Genomic DNA, 16,142 nt, shown 5'->3' on the forward strand with positions numbered 1-16,142 from the left:
TATGCTCAGTAATAGTTTTTCTTCCCCCCCCCCTCCCCCCAAGATAACAACATAGATAGGCACAGTAATATAGCACTAAAAGTAATGAAATAATAATAAAAAATCTTAAAAATGACTCATTACGCAGTAATAATACATTAATAGCAAGCATAACTTAAATTGATCAATCTGCCTGTTTTCCTTGAAATGTCCAAGTACTATATTATCATTTTAATTAAAAAGTTATGTTTAAAAACTAAAACAAATTAAAACACTATGAAACAGACACTTGTAATGTAGGTAAAAATAATCATGTCTAAATGAAAGGGCATTTGCAAACTGTGACATATGTGTGACATTTCCATAGGAAACAGAATAATCAGTAATAAAAAAAAAAATGCGTAGGACATTAGCTCAAACAATATCATAAATCTGTGGTGGGAATATCTGTTTTTCTGACCTGTGACAGACAAGGGCAGTGCATTATTATATACTGTATAACAGGCATTCTTTTTTGCAGTTCTGTTTGAATCTGAATCTGGTGGCACAGAAATTCCACAGTTTAGCTTTAACACATAACAAAAAACAAAACAAAAAAATGCTTCATGGTCTTGTAAAAACACTCGGCCTTGCTTTTCATTCTATTCACTAGCACCCTTTTGCAAATCTGAGCATATGAATCGATCTAGACTGAGAGACAAAATACCTTGAAGAGCCTTGCTTCTAAAGCCTTTTCATTCTCTGTCTCTCTGAATGCTTGTTCATGGCAGTCTTTAGAGGTACACCACTGCGCTGGCATTCACTAATCTAACAGTACAAAAGCTGGACATTTCAGTTTTTTTGAGAGCTTTTAGAGTAGAGAGTAGTGGATTTGTAAAAGTGCAGATGAAGAACTAGAGTTGAATTGTAAGAGGCTCAACCAGTACCTCTTGACTCGAGTTGATTTTGACCACCCTGGTGTACAGGTGTGTGTGCGTGCGCGCGCTCTCAGAATGTCTCAAATCTGTGTGTGCAAAACATTTCCCCGAATTGCTCCCTTACTCTGTACTGGGTCAGTAAATTTTCCTCCCAAATTAGTGTGCTGTGAATGTAGGGATGCTGAGTGAAATCTGCTTTCTTCACAGAGAGAATTGACTGATGAAAGATTCATGTGTTTTGGTGGAGTGATGAGGCCTGGAAACACACAAACAAACCTCCAAAGAGTTCCCTACAGCCCCCGTGTCTCGCTCTCTTCGGCTCTCCTCTGCTCTCTTTCTCTCATAACTTTGTATACATTTGATTGCATGTGAGCTAGCGAGATAATAGCCACTAATTGTTATTCAAATATTTGACGTCAAAGTTTGTTTAGTTGATGTAAATGAAAGATGTATTCTGAACTTGGGTTCACTACAAGCAATTAAAGAGAAAATCTACACTGGCAGAAAGAATGTGCTAAATTTTAGGTTTAGTGGTACAACAGTGGTACAACAGTCATTGAGACAGTACCATTAAAATTTCTCATTTGTACCTTATCTACCCCAAAAATATGCATATTGTTAACTACTAGTAGTAATGTCAAACTCATTCCCAAGATATCAAGAACTGAAGCATGGTCAAACTCCTTTAAACACACTGTGTATATAAATGACTTTTCACTGGCTAAAACTGTGATTTTTCTCTGGGTTTAAACATTGTTGGAAACATTTGGGATAATATAAGTACACAAGTCAGAAAATAATATAAGTACACAGTAAAAATAGTAATTGTTGGATATTTTCTTACACATTTTGTCTTTAAGACACTTAAGGTATTGCTTTCAATGAGAAACTGTGGGCATCCAAAACACAAATGTGAAAAGCATGGGAAAGTAAATGTTGGGAACTTTTATATTGGGGTATAATTTTGTCACTACAAAGCACATGTTGGAGTATGATTTTAAATTTCAACAGTTTTCATTTGAATTGCACTTTTTTCTAGACATTTCTGAGCTCCTAACCCAACCGCTACCAATAAACCTATCCATTTGTCAATATGAAACACAGGTTATAGCAGGCAGATGCATCAATAGTCACAATTTATTATAAAAATATAAATATAGACTTCTGAGGCTAATGCACCATGACTTGTTTTTTTTAAGGCTGTTTTTTGGTCAGTTTCTGTGACTGTACTCCTGTTACTTTTATATTGTTGTGTAGTTATTAAATTTAGGGGTGGGGTTTAGATGCTTAATGATGTTTATGAAAGTATAACTATACATAAAAATCATTATTTTACAAAAACATGCAAATAATTAAATCTGTATTGATCTGATGCAACAAAAGGCAAGCATCAGAAAAAAATGGAATACTTATTTGTCAATATAGTGACACCTGGAGTACTTTTAGCCTCTTAGCAGTAGGGATGGGTATTGTTAAGGTTTTAACGGTATTACTACTCTTACTGATACTGCTTAACGGTCCGGTACTTTAACGGTATTCTTATCGGTACTTTGTTGTGTTAGGCAGTCGAAAACTTTGCATTTCTCTGTCTGCACATAATGCACTTTTGAAAGATGCTTTGACAGATTGCTTGTGTTTCCGCCCTTACATGCAAAAATTTTGTTGCACTTATGACAACCACTGCATCTTAAGACAACCACTGCATCCACTCTAGTGAAGTAAGCTCTTGGCTGAGCTTCAACGTTGTTACGGAAAAGGTGAAGAAGTTACATGACCATGATCTGAAAAGTTGAGATGTTTTTAACTCGATAGGGTGCGGACGCTCCTGGGAAAAACGAGCTCGTCGCTTCCATTATGAGCGCGCATACCGCACACCTGCATTTGAAATAATGAACTTGAGCGCGCAAAAGACGCAATATGTGAACAGCCCCTTTGCGTGTGTGTGCAGCGCGCATGAGAGATCTCTTAATAATATCGCAAATTAGAAATGTTTGGTAAGATAAAATGTGCACGATAACATCATTAAGCAAATCTTTTCGCCATCCTCACTCTTTATTACTAAGCGGGAATTTCCATACTGTTAAGTCTATGCGTGTGCGCGTTCATTGTGGTGTGTGTGTGTGTGACTGACAGGCAGCCTCCGCGGCGCACATGAGCGATCTCGCAGATCTCACAGATCTCACAGATCTCACAGACAAACGTCTTAATATGATCGCACATTAGAAATGTTTGGTGAGATAAAATGTGCACGATAACATTATTAGCAAAAATACATAGTACATTATTTTTTTTCCCCCCAGTACCGAAAGCAGAACCGGTATCGTCAGATCTTACTGATACTACGGTCTTTCATAATTTAGCCCAGGGAGCAGTTTAATACCGGGTTTCGGTAACCATCCCTACTTAGCAGTGCAATGATTCAGTTTTTGATGCCTTGGGGTTAGGGTTAAGGTACTACTATGACCCTTTTAGGGGCAAATAAGGTACAATGCTATCTCTTTGACAAGTTGTAATAGCCCTTAAGGTACAATTTTTGCAATTTTCTTTTGACTGTAGCATTTAAGAAAGAGCCAAATTGACCAACATCACTCAGTACATTCACTTTACAGATTTAATTTTGTTCGGACTACAGCAATAATTTGTCTTTTTAAAATGTCACGTAAAAGCTTCAGTCTGACTGAAATCCTTTGGTTTTTGGACTAACAGACCTAGATAGATTGTAGCTTGTTTATATGTTAATTGGTTAATGTGTTACAATTCGGTTAACCACTCACTTTCAGCTGGCAGTAATAGCGAAATGATAATTGCGCCAGGCAAATAACACAGAACTTTGTGAATAAGGTGCAATCTGTGAGTCTAATTAAAATACACAGTGACAGTAAAGTCTGCATGAATTGGCAATTCACACTATCGAATTTGTCCTTATACCTCATTTGCCCCTATATATTATCTGTTTAGTGAATTCCTGTTTTGCTGTTTGTCCACCTAACCGGAATACATAAACTGGCAGATAATGCATTGTGGGTTGTGATGGGATGGTGTAGTTCCCATAGGGCTGGTTTTCAGTTTCAGTCCTGGGCTGGGGCTTGGTGGATGAAGTGGTCCACTTTGCCATGACTCTACCAAAGCAGGCAGCTCTACAGTGGGCAGGCCGAACACACAGAGCTCCCCGATGCTGCTGAGCCTGGTTTATCCCCTGCTATGGGGCAAGGCAAGCAGTTCATGGGTGTTTGAAGTGAGTATCTGATCAGAGGCAGGAAATTGCTTAAGATGTTCTTGTGGCCACTGCAGTTCAAGATATCATTAGCATGTGCTTCTTTTCTCATGCCCTGAGGCACTTTTAGAGGTGGACAGGATGGAGGTGAAGGGGCAGAAGATGATGAGAAGGAGGAAACGAAGGGGTTGGAAAGGTGTAGAGAATACACCTTGGAGTAAAGCAACATGTTTAATACGACCAAGGCCTGGATTTTAACATGATCACATTTTCATATCCCCACAAGACTGCACCGAATATTTTGTGCTAGGAAGATCTTCCCAGTCCTTGACTATGCCATCTAGTAATAGCACATTTCAGTGGGTTTTTTAAATACTTTTTTACTAATTTTTTTTTTTTTATCTTGCTGTCTTTGCAGTAATGTTTTTTTTTTTTTTTTTTGTAGCGTTTGCTTCTGTGAGCTGCTGCATCTCTCAGCAGGTGGGTGTTAACAGCTCCACCGACTGAACTCCTCGCTGAGCTAATGGCCTTGCTGACTCTAACAAAACTTCTAACTAGTCTAAAATAATCGAAGGCAGTCTCTTGGATGGCCTTGACCAACAAATCAGCTGCTTCTCACACTGAAGAACTGACTTCTGCTCGAGTTTGATCCAAACTTTTATTCTTAAGTGGTAAGAACGATGAACCTCAGTCAGAAGAGGGCAAGATTTCAGCAAACAATGTGGAATGGGACATCCTCAGCCAAAATGCTAGACAATTTTTTTGTTTTTTTTTGGCACAGTTCTACAAATATACAAAAATTAATAAAATAAAAATTGCACAACCAATTAATTTAGCATCTTTTCTCTGAAATATAATGTAAACTAGGCTGTGAGGGATCTGTGGATTGTACTGTTGTTTAACAGTGACATTAGGTTGAGTGATGATGTGAATTATCCCAGTAAATCAGAATTTAAGTAAAAGTAATGACAAAATCTAAATTATTAAATGACTGAAAACATATAAAACCAAACAACAGGATTGGATACAAATCTGCTAATATGAATGAGCAGAAGATGGACAAACAGATTGAATGTTCTTCATTCATTTATAGATGTTCATATTAGTAATATAGACTAGATGCTTATTAATTTATTACATTTATTCTGTTTAAATTATTCAGACAAATAAACAACATATTTGCGAGCTATAAAATTAATGTTGTATCCATTAAAAGAATCCTTCTACAGTATCCTTCAACAGCATATAGTCCTTTTTTTATTCCTTCCATAAAAGTGCCTTCTTTTTGCCTTTGTAGACAGAGGGCTTTTAACTCCGTTTCTACACTGGCCTTGTGTGTGTGAAGATGAAAGCCTTTCACTGTACGAGGACACCATTGTCAAAGACCTTTATTTTCTATTCGAGGCAGTGAGGTTAAATCCCTGTTTGCAGCACGAGCAAAACAGGCCACCTTCTTCGGAGAAAGAGGAAAAAAAGAAAGAAAAGTATGCAATGAGGTAAAAGATCGGAGGTGAGCTTTTCACAAAATTGTGTTAAGTGCTCCATGGCCTTAGATATGAAGGGTGATCACAATCATTTTTACCCATCATAACATCTATTTCATTTCATGCTGCTGTTTGCGTTGTTCATAGAAGATGTTAAAGTGACGTGATATACAGCCAGTCGTGGGTTCAGTGCCTTGCTCAAGGGCACCTCAGTCGTGCAATTGCCGGCTCGAGACTTGAACACATAAGCTTAGGGTTAGGAGTCAAACTCTCTTACCATTAGGCCACGACTTCCCATCACATCTTAGAAGAATGATTTCTCATTCTATACAAATCTCCCAGTTGGTGATCCATAACACCATTGAGTCATACACTGACAATTGTTTCTTTCTTTACTGTAAACTGAACTGAACTGATATTTCCCTCAAAGTTTGCAATAGTTTATCTAAGTGAAAGCTGCCTTGAGTTTGTTATTTTTACAATTGGTGTAGTTGTAAACTCCCGAGCATGTGTGGAAGTTGGACAATTGAAAACCCAGCAACCAACCACTGCAATCCCTCCTCTGGAATGACTCACTGAAAAGGACACTCTGATATTCTGGACAGCCATTAACTAAACCTATAAATGAATGAGAAAACAAAACAAACAAAGACAATTCTCTCTAGGTGATCATTTACACTGGACAACAGGGATGATGTTAAACGTCCTGGAGCGCTCATTGGATGTAAAATAGAGGCAATAAGTGAATGATGGAATGAAGTAAGCAAACAAAGAGCTGCAAGTGTAGTTCTAGTGCTGCAAAAGAGCCTCTGAGGTTTGATGGATGGATGAATGGAAGGGAATTTGAAATGAAAGATGCATTATGGATGTGAAGAGGTGCATTAGCTGGATTATAGATGGTTAGATGGATTATGCATGGTGAACAGGATTTCTGTTTAAGGTTATCAAGACTTGAAGAGAGACATAGAAAATAATGATTCTTTTTTTTTTATGTGAAGAGTTGTTAAAACTTTGTAGATTTTGCCCACAACTCTTTGAGTACTTCATGGAGTGGACTATGCCGATGTGAAGTGATACGAGCAGTGCATTAGTATATCTGTAAATAACTCCTGCCCAGTGCTGTTACTCACTGCATACACTCATCATCTCTTATTTATCACAAACATGTGAAATACATGCAGCTCCCTTTAGATCAGCAAAAGCACGAGTTTTTAACCACAGAAGAGACTAGAGTGTGTAAAAGTGCAGTTCTAGCATACATCTAGACAATGATACAGTATCTACATATTAACAGCATCTTAAATGCAAACACTTTAATGTATATTATAAACAACTCATTTGAGGTTTATCAGATTAAAAACACAATATGGGTTGATTTTACTGAGATGCATTTAATGCAATTTTGACCTAATTTGACAACTAATATTTAATTATGTGTGTTTCTTAAAGACTTGTTAGAATGTGTTGCACATACACACACACAAATCAGTAAATGAGTGAAACATGATGCACAGTAGTGTTGCTTTTGTCATCGAAATTTATGACTAAATATCGACGTCAACGAACTTTTATCACGCAATGAAACGCAACATAAATGCTGGTCATGTGACGATGACTATAATTAAATGTATAATACAATATTGTTGACAAATAAAAAAAGAGACTAAATGTGGTTTACAAATTAAAAACTATGCTAAAATTCTCTTGGTACTTGTACTATATTGACTGGGTTAAACAGAATGACATTTCTAAAAAGAGACTAAAATACAATTTTCATTGACTAAAACTAGACTAAATGTCATCACTTTTCGTTGACTAAAATACAATTTGTTTTCGTCAACTAAATCTAGACTAAAATATCATCAGTTTTCGTAGACTAAAAATAGTCTAGACTAAAAATAGTCTAGACTAAACAGAGTATGAACTTGACTAAAACTAATAAAAACTAAAATGACAGCTTCAAACAAAGACTAGACTAAAACGGGCCAAAAAAATTAAAACAGGCCACCAAAAACAGCACTATTGCACGGTAATATGGAGATTCACTTTGTTGGTCTTCGAATACATTCATTCATCCATTTAAACAGTACAAGTGGTAACTTTTATTAGTTCTGCCTCTGTCATTTATAAATTAAGTTGCCATTAAGGTCTTCCTTGGACAAAGTTTCTTATTCATTTTTGATAAACCAGTCATGTTATGGGATTTTTCTACTGTGTGATTTGAACTGCGTATTTGTAATGGTTCTAAAGATGGGTGTTATTACTGCTTTGCTAAATATATTTGAGTGAGCTATTTTGCATTGCAGCAGTAGTTTTTCTGTACGTTTCAAATGACAAAATTGTTCATTTGAATTTCAGATCTTCACATATTAAATTCAGATGCAGGAAAGTGCATCTGAATTTATGCAGCAAAAAAAAAAAAAAAAAAAAATGCAGCAGATAGCGAAGACACTGCTAGAAATAGAAATGAAGTCATCCAGGTTATGCATAGATGGGAATTTCTCTAATCAGATTAATCAGGAAAAGGCCAAGAGTTTGCAATCATGCCAAATGCCTGATAAGAAACAGGATAAAGCTACAGACCATGGACACAGAGTTGAAGGCAAAAAGAGACAGAGAAACAGACAAAGAGTGTGCAAGAGAGAGACAGAGAGATATCGGGACGCCATATTGCAGGGGAAACATCTGGTCGCCCTGGGGGCATTAGAGACTGATGGAGCCGCGTTACTGCAAAAGGAAAATGTATTATTACGACTGAATAAATAAATAAAGTTTAAAGTCATTTAAAGTCATCTGATGCACTAAGAGGTTTGGGAGACTGGCGAGCACATCTGTCCCTGCAAAAGGCTCCTGTTTTGGGCGAGTAGGTGGCGGGAAGCTGATTGGATAATTGTGGATAATGGAGAAGCAGCATTTATGATGTGAAATGGAAGGCAAAAAACAAAACAAAAATGCAACAAAAACACTGCGGTTATATGGAACAGCCCAGGCAGCTTCTAAATGCGCAATTTTGTTCCATTTTTTTCAATAGAGAATGTTCAGAATTGACATTTAAATGATGTTATAGCCTGGTATTTATGTGATCGTCTATGCAAATCAAGCTTTTACTAAACAGAAGCAACTCTCAATCCACTTATTTGCTGTTGTCTCTGCATTCGAATAATTACAAAGAGTCTTTAGCCTGTTAACTTCCATTACTCAGATAATGGAAGGTAGGGTGATAAGGCAGCGACGTTACCGCCACCACATAATGATGGTGTTATGCATCCAAAGAGGCTTTTCAATTGCATGTAGCTTACTATGAATTCCTTTAGAAACCTTTCTCTGGGTTATCAGTTTGATAGGCCAGGCCTTGCCATTGTCACTGTGCAGATTAAACCTTTTAGGCATAGCCCTAACCTGTTTAACATTATTTCTTGTAAATTGACATTTTGAAGAATCTTTACTTATACAAGTAAAATGACACAGAACCATAAAACGACTTATTTTATGATATATTCTATGTCGTCTTAAAAGTCATATGATACATAGTTTTTTTTTTTTTTCACATTTAAGTTGTTATTCACTGATAATCTTCAGTGAATCAATAACTGCTGCAGCCGGAGTCTGTAAGTTGATTTGTGAATGAATCATTCTGTTTTGTGAATTAATCTTTCAGTGAATCATTTGCGAATCAAGTCACCTTGGTTCATTGGAAATAACTGACTCAAAAGAATGATTCACTCACTGATTCTGTGTCAGTTTACTTTTCATACAATGTTCATAATGTTCTATCTGCAGATGATCTCCTTTGATATATATATATATATATATATATATATATATATATATATATATATATATATATATATATATTATGTCTTCATAAATTTCATACAATATTGGAAACAAGGTTATAGGAAGTAAATACTGACAGAACATTCATGTTTTTTGGAGTTACTGTAATACTATTGGAGAAAATACGGTTCAGGGCTATATTCCATGTCCTCTTCCCAGCTGTTTAATATAGGCTTTGTTTTCTTTCTCACTTGCACACACATACTGAAAAGGCAAGCTCGCCACAGATTTCCATACAGCAGACCTCTAGATAGAGCATAACCCTCCAGATCCTCAGTAGTAGATTGTGTAGAGTTTTCAGAGGGGAGCATATTTTATCTAGTAGCTCGGGTTAGCAAAGAGTAATTTATACTCTAGTGGTTTTAGCCAGATAAACAGAATGTAAGAGGAAAGCGGTGAACATTGAACATTGGACATTGGACTGGCCGGGACCCAGCTGTGCTCTGTTTCCTTATGATAAAACACATAACAAAGATGCAACAAAACAACAAACAATAGAGGGGAATTCAGGCTTCAGAGATAACAGTATAGTGGTGTTCCTATCAGCAGGAGGAGACATGTATGATTTTTGTAGCTCAGAGCCACTGAGAATCACATTTGTGTGTTTAAAATCATTGTTCAAATCTTCCTAGGTGTATATGACTTTCTTCTTTCAGACGAATCCAGTCTGAGTTATATTAAAAATGGTCTTTTATTTTTTTTCAAGCTGTTTAATGCCACCCAGTGAGTGTTGCATGCATAAGTCCAAAAGAAGTTAAATAAAAAGTGTCCATCCATAAAAAAAGCCTCTATGACTTTCTTCTTTAAGATGAATTCAGTCTGAGTTATATAATTTTTTTTTTTTTATCTTTAAAGCTGTTTAATGCCACTCATAGGGTGTTGCATGCATCAGTCCAAAACTTTAAAGAAGCAATGCTGTCATCATGTACTGTACTACCTTATGTTGTTTAAAACCTGTATGACTTATAGTGCTTTGTTCTGTGGAGCATGACAGATTTTGGAGAATATCTTGTCTTTTTAGCTTTTATTTTGGCTCCGGTAACACTTTAGATTAGGACACTATTCACTATTAACTAAGAATTTTCCCTTAAGAAACTCCTATTGATGATGAAATATTGATCTTACTGGATGCTTATTGATAGGAAGTAAGGGTAGTTGTTGTAGAAGTTATGTTAAGTTATTGGGTAGGTCTAAGGGATCTAGAATGTGTTTGTGCAGAATAAGGCATTAATATGTGCTTTATAAGTACTAATAAACAGCCAATATGCTAGTAATATGCTAATAAGCAAGTAATTAATAATGAGTAGTGTTCCCTAAAATGTTATGAAAGTATCATAATACTCTAGATCACATGACTTCACTCTTAAACATAAAGGTTATTTATTGGCATTGGTAGTTCAATGAAAAAGCTTTAACTTCCTTTTAATTGCACAAAAGGTTCTTGATAATAAAAATGGAATTGTTCTGAATACCCCTTTATGGAATCTTATTTTTAAAAGTGCATATTCAATGTCATATGAAGAGAATCAGACCCATTCTCCTTTCAACTTTGTGTGTGTTATGAAGAAAAGAAAGCCAAGGGGTTTGAAACATTGTAACAGTAAAGGATAGCAAGAATTTTTTTTTTTTTTTTGGTGAACTATTTTATGGGAAACATTTAGGTAGAATGAATTCTCCTTTCAGCTCTCTAAACTCTAAATGAGCTTTGTGTCTCTTACCAAGAACATTTTGAAAATCAAGCCGTACAATAAGCAACAAAATGGTGAAAAATAGAATGAGAAAGTCAATGGATTATATAACAAAACATGTTTTGCTGCAAAGCTTCTATTTCTTTGGCAAAAGCACAGAAAGCAAATACAGATATTTTAATTAATTAAGCAGCCGAAAAACAAGAATCCTTACTTGGGTCCAAATCTGTGACAGCAAAACAACATCGCAAAGTTAAAGTTTTCAAAGATTGAGACTAGACCTCAACCCCTCTTTCTCTTGCAGCCTCAGTTAGCGGTAGCCGTGTCTTGTTCTTCTATGCATATGTATAGATAGAAGTTGTTTGAATTTTCCAATGTGTTTATTTTTAAATCTTTTTTTTTAATCTTTAATCATGATTTTGTGTTACTCAACAGTAGATTTGCTTGATGTTCTAAATTATAATGAGATTTATGTTTCTAGGACACCATCAGAAATGAGGTTATATTCTCTGTGGGATACTCCAAAGTATTTCCTCCAAGTTTTTCTTTTTTTCGTCATCGTCTTCTCCTTTTTTTCTCAATAACAAGGCAGTGAGTGACAGACAGACGGCAGAGAAACAAAAGGAGCAGAGAGAGGCCCCATCAGTGTAGTTACACATCCTAACGAGTGAGTCAGATGGTTCGTACTCCAACTGTGAGCGGTGCGCACAACACCAAACAAGCCCTGGTGGGCTCCACACACAACATGCCCTCCGTTGTTTAGAGAATGTGATCAGAGGAACATGAACTCTGCGTCGGGCGTTCTCCTATCTGGTATGAAAAAAAAAAGATGTTGGTTTAGAAAATTACCTACTCTCTAAATACAGTGTCAGTCCATAGAGAACTCATCTCAGCTCCAAAATGGCTTGTGTGTTGTATTCAAAGTCTTCAAATTTTCATCTCTATCATATGGATTTAGAAGTCGATATTCATTGATTATCTTCCTCTTCTAGGACTGCAGACTGACATGGTAGTAAAAAATAAAAAATATAAGAGAAACTAAAAATAAAAATATGCCATTGTGAAAAAGTAGCATCATTTTAAAAATAGTATACTTGGAATGAAAATAAATAAATTTAAAGGAACATGAATACAAATTAAATGTAATGTTTTTGGGTCAATTGGAATTAAATCAAATGTTATTATAGTTTCATTTTTTATTATCTATTTACCTAGTTAGTTAAATAGTTGTTTTTTGACCAACTTGAGTTATTTATATTTCATAATTCTGTCATTTGTAGCGATGAAGTTGCAATTTAGTGCATTTAAATTATATTTAACTTTATTTAATACTGAATAACACACTACAGTTAAACTCAACCAAATACTTTGCTATGGTATGTTTGTTTACACATCAAAATAAGTGTGCTTATTTTAGTATGGAGAAAGATTATTAAAACCTAATTATATAAAAGATAACTAAGTTTAACATTATGAAGTTTTTCGAGTGTAAACATGACCAGACTATAGGCAACACAAATAGGGACCAATTATCACTATTAACTATTTGCTTATTAGCATGCATATTAGTAGCGTGTTGGCTGTTTATTAGTACTTATAAAGCACATATTAATGCTTTAATCTACTTGACCATATTTTAGACCCCTTAATCTTATAAAAATCTTATATAATGTTTGTTATATTGATGGGGATTATCAATTGTTGTTTTATAATTGTCTATTTTAATTAATTAATTAATTAGACATTACAAAGTGCAATTTCTTTTTTTTAAGTGTACTTAAGTGTGTTAGGGAACAGTCATGAAAGTGGCATTTTGTTTCATTAATGTTATATTATCTGCAAGAAGAACTTTGGAGGTTTAAAGTACACTACAAGTGCACATTTAATCGATTTAAGGACACTTATTTTTCAGAAGGGTTCATTTTGTATGTCACAAATAAGTGCAGTTGTTAATAAATATTATATATTTTATCTCATGAAGATGTACATTTGCAAATAATGCTGAATCTGAATTGGGATCTAGATTTAGATTTAGTGCTTTTAACAACAGCAACATCGGTAAAGGTGTAAAAATATTTTTCTTTAGGTATTTTATACTATAATAATTAAAATGTAGCTACTCTGAGCTTGCAGTTAGTGCTGATTTGTTTAGCATTTGGAGTGATTGATATTTTGATGTTTCTCACAAGCTACATGAAGGGCAGCTGAAAAAAACGGTCGCAAAATGCCACCATGTAGTCACTGTCTAGAGCGACTGTAGGCCTGTAAAAGAAATGCTGAATACAGGTTTGACTCGAACACAAGGGTGTGTAATAATGACAGATCTTGCATTTTCGAGTGAACTATTCCTTTAAATCTCACCACTACAGCAAGCACATCTTCTGTCAAGCAATCATGATCCAGACCTTATTTAAACAACCCCATCTATCCAAAGCTTCAGGGAGACTTTCATCCTTGGCCTAAAGTTGTACCCTATTGAAGGTTAATAAAGAATGCATCTTACACTAAATTATGCAGTGGTAAAGACTCGAAATGAATTCAGCAGGAAGAAGTGAGAGTTGAAATGGGAATTTGTGATTCGCAACATCATAGAGTTTGTGAACTTCTGCATGAAGGCTTTGATTAAAGCTTGATGTACACTCGATTATAATATTCCAAACTTACAAGGTCATTTGTGGACACAATGGACACTCGTTGTTTCTATAGTATGAAGACTTTCGTTTATTTTATCAGTTTCTATTTTCTTTACAGTCATGTGACAGTATATTACAAGGTATAACTTACTGGGGTGCGGCGTCATTTCACAAATTTTGCTATCTGAGCCAAAGAACAATGTGTTCATATTCAGGTCAGTTCAGCATTTCAAGTATTGTTATGCAAAGCATTAAAAAAACACATATTAATGTCTTATTTTGCATGACCATGTTATTCAATACCTAAACCTAACAACTACTTTATTAACTACTTTATTAACTATTAATAAGCAGTAATTAGAAGTAATTAGAAGCAGTTGTAGTAGTTAATAGTGAGAACTGGACCCTAAAATAAAGTGTGATCAGTATTTTAGCCTTATGATTATTTTTTATTTATGCATTTGGTAGATGCATTTTTTCCAAAGCAAAAGCTTACATGAAATTTAAGTTATATATTTATTTTTCGGTTACAGTTTATTAAAATTGTTTGGCCTTGGCACATATTTAAGTTACAGGAATTAATAAATTGTTTATCATAGTTTATTTTTTTTAAATAATATATTTAAGATTTACATATTTCATATTTTCATGTACAGTTGAATTGATACACCAGTGGCATGTGAAAAGTGGTAAAAACTAACAAATGCATGTAAAAAGTGTTAAGGTACTTAACCATAATAATGAAAACTATACCGCTATAGTGGCTGAAGAAACATAATAATAATTGCACTAATAATAATAATAAATAAATCTTAATAATCATTAACTATAAAATATTGACAACCCTAGTTTTACTTCTTCAGTTGTCCAAGGCTGTTTATTTATTACATGAAGTTATGATTATCGACAGGTACCAGAGGCTGCTATCATACAGAATCTGTAACACTGTACAAATAAATAAATTCAACATCTAGTTCAGTATCTTTGGTGAGCATTTTTTTTTAATTCTGCTCTGTTGATGCTGTTTATTATACATTTATGTTAATAAGCAAATTCCCTTAAATGTCTAGGCTTCCTGTTGACAAGCTTGATTCTAAAGTTTTCATATCTAAAGTCAATAAAAGCTACTTATTACAACTGCAGATCACCCCTCCTCACAAATACTGTGTTGTTTTCCTCCTCAGAGAACATCCCTCTAATGGATGGCGGGAACAAAATGCAGCAACCTGGCTTTTACCAACAGAGTAAGCTTAGGGGAAAAGCGACAGACTCCCCTGAGAGAACAGGACTCTGGATTGGAGGGAGTACAAGGGGAATACTATAGATGGCGACTGTACCTTTTTTGTGAAACTAGAGATGATGTGCAGGAGCAGCCATTGCTGAGCTGAGTTTTATTCACCTTCTGTACAGCTCTTCATTAACAAGCATTGTTATTTTTTTATCTTTCATGTTACACTCTGAAAAAATTCTAGCCAAGTCTGAGTCCAAGTACACAAACTCTAGTGCTTATTGCTCATATTGTAGAATATGACCAAACCTCATAAATGTAGCACATACCATGACCTGCACCATTTGTATAATGGACATTAATGAAGAAATTGTTTGAAATTGCCCTTCGTAACCATGTTGCTATGTTAGTGCTTATGAATGAAAGTAATCAAATATCCTCATGATCATTTAGTTACATGCAACATGACTTGTTAACTAGACTTTGCTTGTGTTAAAGTTCTTACTTTAAACATTTTGAAATTTACCTGGCACCAGTGGCTGTTTGCTTGAAGTTTGCTTTCTCTGATTCTTTGAACAAAGCCATTTCAGTGCAAATACATAAATATGGAGATATTGGATATCTCCAAAAGCCCGAAAAGAATTGAAATACATTTTTTAGCTAAACCGCCCATCTCTACTTGATAATGTGCACTTTATTTTTTTGTGAGGATAACCTTTAAACGGCGAGGATGTTTTTTTCCTAGAGCTGTGGGGAGACTATGAGCATGAAAGTTCAGGTCAGAGAAGAAATCATGAAGCTGAAGAGCAAGTGGGTAGTTCCCATCACGGCATGCACTTAAGCAATAAAACGGAAGTATCCAGAGAGGCTACTTTACCCTGCTATTAATGACTTCTTGGCTCGGCACTAAAATGGAGAAGCTTGTGGTGCTTCAAGCTCATATTCGATGTGAGAGACCAAGTCTAGCTTACTTAATTTATATTTTTAATTTGCCACAATGTGTTCGTCCCATTGTGGTCCTTTAGTAGTTATTTATTAAAAACTACTGGCTCTCATTCAATGAATTGCACTTTTCACTATATTATTGTGCAATTAGGTGTTCAGTTCAATGAAATTAAATAAATACTGCAATGGCATTGGTCTACTTTTAGGAGATGAATTG

This window comes from Carassius auratus, chromosome 31 (genome assembly GCF_003368295.1).
Source record: "Carassius auratus strain Wakin chromosome 31, ASM336829v1, whole genome shotgun sequence".
NCBI classification, from domain to species: Eukaryota; Metazoa; Chordata; class Actinopteri; order Cypriniformes; family Cyprinidae; genus Carassius; species Carassius auratus.